This window comes from Dreissena polymorpha, chromosome 6 (genome assembly GCF_020536995.1).
Source record: "Dreissena polymorpha isolate Duluth1 chromosome 6, UMN_Dpol_1.0, whole genome shotgun sequence".
In the NCBI taxonomy this organism is placed as follows: domain Eukaryota; kingdom Metazoa; phylum Mollusca; class Bivalvia; order Myida; family Dreissenidae; genus Dreissena; species Dreissena polymorpha.
Genome location: NC_068360.1, coordinates 71,218,294 through 71,228,311, shown reverse-complemented (window position 1 = coordinate 71,228,311; position 10,018 = coordinate 71,218,294). Strand labels below are relative to the sequence as shown.

General features: G+C 33.4%; 1 long non-coding RNA gene across 1 annotated transcript; it reads left to right on the top strand.

Moving 5' to 3' along the window:
• The first annotated feature begins 8,388 nt into the window (after positions 1-8,388).
• On the top strand, positions 8,389-9,365 carry LOC127833823 (uncharacterized). The gene is made up of 3 exons (XR_008027614.1): positions 8,389-8,527; positions 8,688-8,862; positions 9,247-9,365. It is a non-coding gene; the product is annotated as an uncharacterized LOC127833823 (long non-coding RNA).
• The last annotated feature ends 653 nt before the right edge of the window (positions 9,366-10,018 follow it).

Genomic DNA, 10,018 nt, shown 5'->3' with positions numbered 1-10,018 from the left:
TTCACAGTAGAATAAAACAATCAGGTCGATGTGTTCACTGCATATTGCAACAAACAGGTCGATGTGTTCACTGCATAATACAACAACCAGGTCAATATGTTCACTGCATAATGCAACAAACAGGTAAATGTGTTCACCGCATTATACAATAATCAGGTCAATGTGTTGTTTTGTACTAAATCACTTGAATGTGAATGCTGCATAATTAAACACTCAATTCAATATGTTTGAAGCAAAATGTTATGTCAGTCTGTTCGCTGCATAATACTTCTAAATCCGGTCAATGTGTTCATTGCATAATACAGGTGAATGTGTTTGCTCTATAATGCAACACTCAGGTCAATGCGTTGGCTGCAAAATGCAACACAATCAGGTCAATCTGTTTGCTGCATAAACCAACTATCAGATAAATGTGTTCGCTGCGTAATGCAATCAGGTTATTGTGTGTGCTGCTTCAGGTCAATGTGTTATCTGTATAATGCAACAATGAGGTCAATGTGTTTCCTGCTTAATACAACAATCAGTTCAATGTGTTCTCTGCATAACAACTAAATCATGTTAATTCATACCTTGACCAATACATTAGTTGTTACAGTGATGTATGCATTTACCTTTTCGTTCATTTTCTGTTCTTATTGATATCCGAGTTTTTCACAATGCAGCGTTACATCATTCTCTGATATATTGCTTAAGTGCGAGAAGGTAACATAATTGCAGGGACCTAATTTGTGTAAGTTAATGCATGTCATTTACCCACGATCTATGTCATTACATTTCTATTTGGTTTATTGTTTTTAACAACAACAAATACATCTGGAGCAGTTAGACAAAACTTCCGTGTCATACAAATATAAACAATCAATAAGAAACATCTTTAAGGATATAACAATTTTAAAAGTGCTATGTTGCAGATAATATTATAACATGTATATCGCCTTTCTAAGTTTTGCTTGTGGCAGTCCAACTATTGTTTTCCGATCAAAATTAGCAATGTTTGTATCGATCCGGAGCGAAATATACACAGGGCGATTTGTTAGTGACTATCTGATATATCTGTTAAGTTGATAACTCGTATCGTGTTTAATTCGGTTGTTATTGTCTCTATGAACTAGGATGTACATACTAGCAATACTTAACTATCGGTCCTTCAAAGTCAACATTCAAATATGCCCTTTCGTTTACCAGATCTGATTTGCGCTCCTCACTAGTGGTTATTTCCGTTGATCTTGATTGTGACACCAAATTGTGTATGGTTCTTACATGAATATATTTAACAGTAGACCCAATCCGAAAATATTGTGTATGCAACGGCATTGACTGACTGGGGGATGTATATTGATTGACCCATCCTTCCATCTCTACACGGTTAACACACAATGACACATGCCATAGAATATCAATTATGTTTTCTACAAAGCTTTCATACTTGAACACTATCAACACCCCCACTCTAACCTTACCTCATGTTGCTGTTGGCGCTGACCTACATTTGGCTCAGACTAATGCAGATTCCAATCTCTTGTTTAATTCTTTACCACTTAGATACATATTTTTTACACATTTGTAGTCCCTAAGAAAATAATATTAAATTGAATACCTATCTAAAATGATGCAAGTTTTAAAGACCTCATTTCCAACCCTTAGATATTGATTAGCACCAAACAGCAAAAAAAACACGAACAGTCTGCGAGTTACTCGCAGGGTTATGGTTAGAACGGTATTTTAGAACTTTTCTTTTTTCGAAGATCTGGTTGACTGCCCCTCTAAGGCTAGTGACTAATAACTGACTTTACAATATTGATCTATTCATCGTATCTTAAAATCTGTTTTTGAGCAAAGTATGCTGTCTCATCATGTGTTTTAAAAGCCCTGCTTTAGACAGAATTTCACTACCAACACCCTGCCAGCTCACATCGAAATATGTATAAAAGGTGCCCAATATACATACTTATGTATCTTTTTCATGACATGGTAGTGATGGTGAAAGATTTGTGCTTAATATCATTAAACATGTATTAATATGAAGTCAGTCAAGAGCCACTAATTCAGGAAACGGATGCAGTTTTTATTTACTGATAATCCAGCCATCCACTATCTAAGTACTCTCAGTCAACAAGGATGTGTGTTGACCGTATTGTTTTTTCTGTAGCTGTGTTATCCAGAGGTTTTGACCTAGATTCCTTTCCATAGTTGTATGCAGCGAGAAAATTGATGACATATATATTTGCACACATGTTCATGTTTTTTGCATGTTCATTCTATTTGCATCTGCCTACCATGTCAACATTAGTAGATTTCACGCAAACAATCTACCCTCCATGTAAACATAAGTAGATTTTACGCAAACAATTGACGATATCTGCAAGGCCCATGATGTTAGTACATAATAGGATGTAAATATATGTTAGTAATTCACTGATGTAAATATGGGGTGGTATTTCACTGATGTAAATGTGGGGTGGTATTTTACTGATGTAAATATGTGATGGTATTTTGCTGATGTAAATATTGGGTGGTTATTCACTGATGTTAATATTGGGTGGCATTTCCCTGATGTAAATATGGGGTGGTATTTCACTGATGTAAATATGTGTTGGTATTTCACTGATGTAAATACGGGGTGGTATTTCACTGAGGTAAATGTGGGGTGGTATTTCATTGATGAAAATATGTGATGGTATTTCACTGATGTAAATATGGGGTGGCCATTCACTGATGTTAATATGGGGTGGCATTTAATTGATGTCAATATGGGGTTGTATATCACTTATGTAAATATGGGGTGGTATATCATCGAATTATTCACAGTACAGTTTATTTATAATAATAGAGTTAATATCAAATAAAGAATGGCTATTTTGTCCAAATAAATATATGATGCAAACTCAGGGACAGAGAATTCAATTAACCAACCCTTTGTCCTGTTATGTTTTCAGTGTTTTTATGTTCGATTTTAGGTCCATTCCATATTCAAAAAAGTATGTATTTTTTCCAAAAAATCCCAATAGAAAGTTTCCAAAAAAGATTTTTTTTATAATAAGTCTTAACATTTCAATTATCTCCAAATACAGCTCTACAAGTTGAAAATATTATCTTGAAGCACTTTTATGAACACTTTTGAAATTTTCCCAATTTCAGATTTTTTTTCTTACAATTTTCCCAAATGGGATGGTACCGGTATTTTCTCAATTGGGCAAAACAATCGCTGCAAATTCTCTTTAATGGTTGGTAGATCATGCTCAAACTCACACAGCTGAATGACGTGAATGTGCAGATGATCGTAAATACATGTAAGGCCATTTGGCTGCAACTTGTTGTGGCAGAATTATTGCCCTTTGTATGTTTTTCGATTATGTAAAAGCCCAAATATCTTAATTAATTCTCAAGTTTGTTCCAGATTTTTTTCTAAATTTTTCTCAGCTTAAAGTCATGGATGTGTAGACATTTATAAAGAGGTGAGTTTTGTATGCTACCAGTTTTAGTTGAATTATGGCTCTTTGTCATTTTCTTCTTCTATGGACTTTATGGGCCTCGAAAGGGTGCACTCAACTCCTCATAAACTGCTTAGCGATTTTGCTCAAACTCACTTGAATGACTGAAGAAGTGACATGCACAATAACCATAACCATTCACTGTCTTAAATAATGGTTATTGTCTTTTGTTGTCTTTGTATGATGTAACTTTTCAAGGCTATATCTCAGATACAATACGATATTTCAACATAAAACTTCATGGGTGTAAATGTATATATGAGCGAAATTCATAAAACAATTATCTCGTGTGAAACCTTTTTAATTCACTAAGTGCCACATTAATTGGCCAATATTCATGAAATTTTGGTCAGAACATTCGTCCCAATCAAATATCGCTCATCTTAGCCCCGGCCTGTAAATTGTCAATTAACTTTAAAAGACATCTTCAAACCGCCAAGCATATTTTAACCAAATAGTACAGTTTTAATACTTGTGTAGGTAACCTCAGCGGCCTTTATATTATTATGTTCATATCTAACCCAGCGACCACTTTAACTAAGTGACCAGATCGCTCCCTCTGTCAGAACGATTTCAGACCAGAAAGCGGTTAACGAAAGTCCGTGCTTACTAAAGGTAGAGGTGGAGGATGTAATGCGCAGTCTGAAGGCAGGGAAATCTCCGGGAGTGGACAACTTTCCTTCTGAGCTGATCATATGTGAATATGAACCGTAAGAAAGGCATTTTGACAGTTACCAATTTTATCTTAGTTATCGACCTTTGTGATTTTTGCCATTTGTGGAATATCATAGTGGATTTGTTTGTGTCCAAACATGTGCCATGGGGGCATCAGTGTTTGTGACACATTTATAGTTTCTTTTATAGAATATTAAACTATTTTCTTAAACTCAACCTCTCTTTAAATGCTTTGCAAATTTCACTCAACAGCTGAAGACAGATCATGCATAATTGATCATAGTTGCAGGAATTGTTTATGCAATCAATTTATGAAAAATCATGTCTGTCTGTCATTTTTCCAGTATTGCTAAACATATATTTGCTTCATTAAATTATGACAGTTGTATTGTTTACGTATAATGTATATTAAAATTTTGGTGATGACCTACATTTGATTTGTCTGTGTTCAAACATGTGTCATGGGAAATCAGTGTCTGTATTCTAGTTTTGTATGATATAGGTGGAAAGTAACACATGAACATTCAGAGTATTGTAGATTCACTTGAATAGATTCTTGTTCTTAATTAACTTATTCTTTTCTTAATCTTATTTTTCACATTTTTTCTCATTCGTATGTAGGAATTTTTAACTTCGTTTGCAGATTTTAGTATGAAGGCCACAATTTATTTTACATGAAATATTAAAGCTAGACATTGTTTAATCTATAAAACAAACTTTTATTTGGAATTTTTGTTATGCTCTCTTCCAAAAACATTTGTAATAATTTAACATTCAGGCTTGTGGAGGAAGAATGGTAGACTGTTCTCAAGTGGTTGAATACAGAGTCGTGAATGCATACTTCAACCACTAGTTAATAACTAGGAGTGTTCTCCTTAACAAGGAAGATTTTATACATAATGAGAAATGTTTAACTGAAAGTGATTTCCGAAAGACACACTCAACTTATCAATACCATCATTGTAACTATATACTTGGAGAAAGATGAGTATGAAAACCCATCAATGGTTAAAGAGGTTCGTTTAAAAACAAATTCAGTTCGCAAACTTATTATACAATTTTAAGTAAGCATCACAAGATACTTTGCAAATTATTTTTAATTGACTGACATGTATAATTTAATCATATAGAATACATAAATGTGATATTTTATTTCTTAGACCGTCTATGGCAGTATAGTACTTGCATATTTCTTCATATAAAATGTTTATCATTTGTTTTCAATGATTTTTATACCTCAATAGAAGCAATAATTTCCTTTTGCCTTATTAAAATGGCATGAGCCAACATTTTGGTTCAAATTGCAGTATTAAGTGGATTTTAACAAGTTTGCAATTCCACTACAATTTACAGAATCATGATTAACTTTATTTTAAATAATTATCATTTTAACACCACCCTTACCTATTTTCTGTAGACAGAGATTGAAATTAAAGGTTATTTTGCGATAAATCATGTGGTTATACTGCAATACATTATGGAGTTATTCTACCATCAAAACCTGTAAATGCTGAAGTGCTTTTTTCCTTCTTTGCGTGTGGCCTGGGATGACCATCTCACAATTTTTACTCAAGCATTTCACAAATCTAATATTTCCACACTTTTTTTTTACAAAAAAGCCTTTGTAAGATGTTTGACATTTAACAGGCATTTTATATTCAAAAGTATAATTTATCCGTCTGTCTGTCACAAACTTTTTAGGGCTATATTTCAGACACTATTTAAGTTTTTTAACATGAAACTTAGGTATCGATATATAAATAAGGAGAATGGGATATCAATTCAACGAATATGCTTGTTGTTAATGAATTACACGTATGAGACTGGTGAAACCAGTGTTGTACCGTAAGCTCGGCTAATAAACACAACCAGTGCATTAGACCATCATTAAATTGTATAGTAAAACTTGAGATCCTTTGTTTAAAAAGTCAGCATATGTGTAAATATTGTTTAAAGTTTAAATAATTTATTTTGAAATTGATTAAATTGCTTTTTCATGAAATGCATTTCAATTTCAAATATTGTTGATATTTATGATTTGTAGGGAATCCAATGCGAATGTGACATGTCACAATTGTTATTGACAAAGGTTTTAAACTTGGCAAAATATATGGCTTACATTTCTCACACGAGAACTGTATATACATGAACAAACCTTCACGTAAATAATCAATGGGTGATCCTATATCAAAGTTGTTAAAAACGTTGCAGTAAGATGCATGTATTGATCATAAAAAGTACGATGGCATAGAGGTGACATTCACTCCTTTTTGTTAATCACTCCTCTTGTTTTACAATGCAATCCTCTTTTTTCTATCTCATTGCAACGACATACTTACTTGAGAGAACGACCTACTAACTCGAACTCGAGGAAACAGTCAGTTAAGTCGAGTGAACGAGATAGAATAACGAGGAATGCACAACTAAATGAAAGAGGCGTGCGATTAAAAAAGCGGTACAGTAAATATATGAGGGGTGCATTAAACAAAAGAAGAGACCATTTTAGCTAAATCCAGGGAACGACATACTAACTCGTGGGAACGAGTTGGCTATGTTGTGGGAACGACTAATTAAGTAAAGGGAACGATCGATATAGAAAAAAGAGGAGTGTAAAACTAAATAAAAGAGGAGTGCAACGAAACAAAGCGGTGCAGTTAATTGGTTACTGCACTCCTCCTTTATTTAATACACTGCTCTTTTTTCATTGCACTCTTCATTTATTAAGTGTTGTTCTACTCGTTTTTGTATCTCGTTCTCTCGACTTAATAAGTTATTCCCACGACATAGTTAATCGTTCCCTCTAGTTAGTATGTCGTGGGAATGAGTTAGAAAAAAAGAGGAGTGCATTTTATTAAAAAGAGGAGTAAATGTCATTACTATATCACGATATTAAACTATACCAAATGTATACAATAAAACTTAAAATAAAGTTATGCAATTCAATATAAATTTAATTTTGTTACATACATAAATGGGTAAAAAAAAAGAAGTATCTACTTTAATATATATCCCTACATAGAAGCATATATATTATTTTTCTTCTCCATCCATCCGTTATTGAGAAACTCTAGTGAATACGTGAATGAACATTTTAATTAGTTAGTGTTGTATCTAACTTTCTCCAAAGGATATAAATAATCGCGAGCTCTCATCATCCTACATATATACTTCCGTGAACACTTGAGTATTATTATTAAAATCTCCGTCCCGGAAACTGCTCTTGACTATCTTAAAGCTGATATTGTCAACAGCTATATTTGCAAGTGGTCTTGAATAGTTTGTAGATCGAAATTAAACAAGGAGAATATCAAAACACCGAAGATTTTAAACTGAGTTTGTTTTCCGATTTATTTTTTATTTTCTGTGGCCTCGTATCTAATTTATGCATAAAACTTTACCTTGGTCGAGTGCAAAAAACAATTTGACAGTTTAAAGAAAGTTTAAAAAGGGATCATATATTTAACTCCAAGTTCATTGACACTTTCCCCGTCATAGTATTATCTTCCCTATTTAGCTTGTTCATAGATGTACATACGCTTTAAATATTTGAAATTTATAGTGTATCGTGCAAGGGAGAAAATCTTAACATTTTTGTCATTACTTGATATTCGATTGGCTAGTCTACAACCATGTATAGATTTAAACATAATCATTGTTGAATCACAAGTATGACAATATTCCCAATACAAATTTGTCTCGTTGAATATAACTGCAAGGTGATACATTTAATTATATTGAGCAAATGGACAAAATATTGAAGATCCTAACATCTAGAGAACGTGGTACCTATATACCTTCTATGTCATCTTATACGTTCAGTGAAAGCACCAGCTGGAGAGAAACCATATTAAAGCTTGTAGTCATATATAGATGATAAAAACCAAGCTGCCAGACAGTGTGGCACTAAATAAATGTTCTAGAAAAGATGCTCATGTAAACAACAAATACACACAACCAAAAACTTGGGTCATTACCTAGGACAGGCCAATATGCATATTATTGGGGGTAAAACCGTTGTAACAGGAGCTTCAACCTCATACTTGGTCCAGAATTATTTTAAGAAAACATTTTAGTGTACCTAACAATTTACTTTATAGCCGGAGCACAGACCCTTATGCCTTTACACCCTCTATAACTGAACCGGACACACACAGAACCTGGAGTCTATACCCATTTAAATCAAAGCATAATAACTAAAAAAGGTTAAACTCTTGCCCCAAGAGCAAAAGGGGTTATCATACTACCTGATGTATGGACTTTTACACCAGGCTTTTACCCTGCACGAGCTGGCCAACTTGAGGGGAACTGAAGTGGGCAAACCTCACCCTGTCCATGAACAAGAAAGCTGGATTCGTTGAGAGGTAAAACTATACAGGTTATTGCATTTTATAAGCGTCACAATTCTGACCAATGTGACAAATATTTTTAGAGTATGAAATGTGATGAAAGTAAATTACAAGCTTTGGGAAATTACCAATTGTAAATATTTTGTCAAAACTCCTTTTCTTTTTTTGGTTCCAGAGTATCATTAAAGCTGAAATCCAGCATGAAACCAGGGAGGTGAAGGCCATCGCACAGGCCATGTGCCGACTTTTCACTCCCCACCAGCTTGTGACTTGCTCCATGAAGGGAGCAACAACTACAACGGGGTCACCAAGACCAAGCCTCCCCGCTGCTGAGAGAAATGCAATCATTGGTACTTTTTCTTCATCATACAAATTTAAAGTACCAGTTACCCGTATAGAAATTCAATACACAACCTACAAATATTTTTCAGATCACTTACTGTTTACAGTCGCATAAATGATAATTATATTACATCATTTGTGAAAAGGGGGAGTTTTTATTATCCAAGTGACAGTTAACAATGTTTTTTTTAATTCATGAAGACAGGATTGAAAACTCTGTCTGTCTCTCTAGTCACTGTCTCCAGGACAATCAGTTCTAAACTCATTTGTGTTGACTTCATTAATATGCAAATATTTAACCTCTTTTTCTGGCTAGAGTATTTTATATTTAAGAACAGATTTTGTTTTTTTTGGCATGTTTTTAAAATGAATAGTCAATTATATTTTTTCAGATGTCATAGCCAAAACCTTTGACAAGCCTCTGGTGGATGTTGAAGAAAAGATGAGAGGTTGTTTAAGGCGTCTGCGGCTGATGCACAAGTAGACTGAAGTCTTTGTAAATAACATGTGCTGTTAAAATTATTATTTAACCATTGTTTTCACTTTGTTATATAGATTTGCACCTGTTGCAACAAAATTAACTTATTTTTGTGCTCCCGGTAGGGTCTCATATAGCAGTTGAACTGTCTGTCTGTCTATCCGTCCGAAAACTTTAGCATTGGTCATAACTTTTGCAATATTGAAGAAAGCAACGAAGAAAGTATGGGGACAGGGAAACATGCTGTTAAAAATGCCTGATTGTATGCTGTGATTTCGTTGAATGTAGATATGTTATTTAATGTTAATAAATATGTTTATTTACTAAGTTTATTGGCTGTACTTGTTTCAGTTCATATTTAAACTGGTCACTTTTCATATCCAAATGAATGTATCTTTAAAATACTCATTTTTCAAAGATACACTTAAGTGTATCTTTATCTATCTTAAAAATACTCGTTTTAAAAAGATACACTTGAGTGAATTTTAAGTGCACTAATACGCTTAAAAATACACTTGAGCGTATTTTTTATAAAATACACTTGAGTGTATTTTAAGTGCACTAATACGCTTAAAAATACACTCGAGCGTATTTTTTTATAAAATACACTTGAGTGTATTTTAAGTGCATTAATACGCTTAAAAATACACTTGAGCGTATTTTTATAATATACACTTGAGTGTATT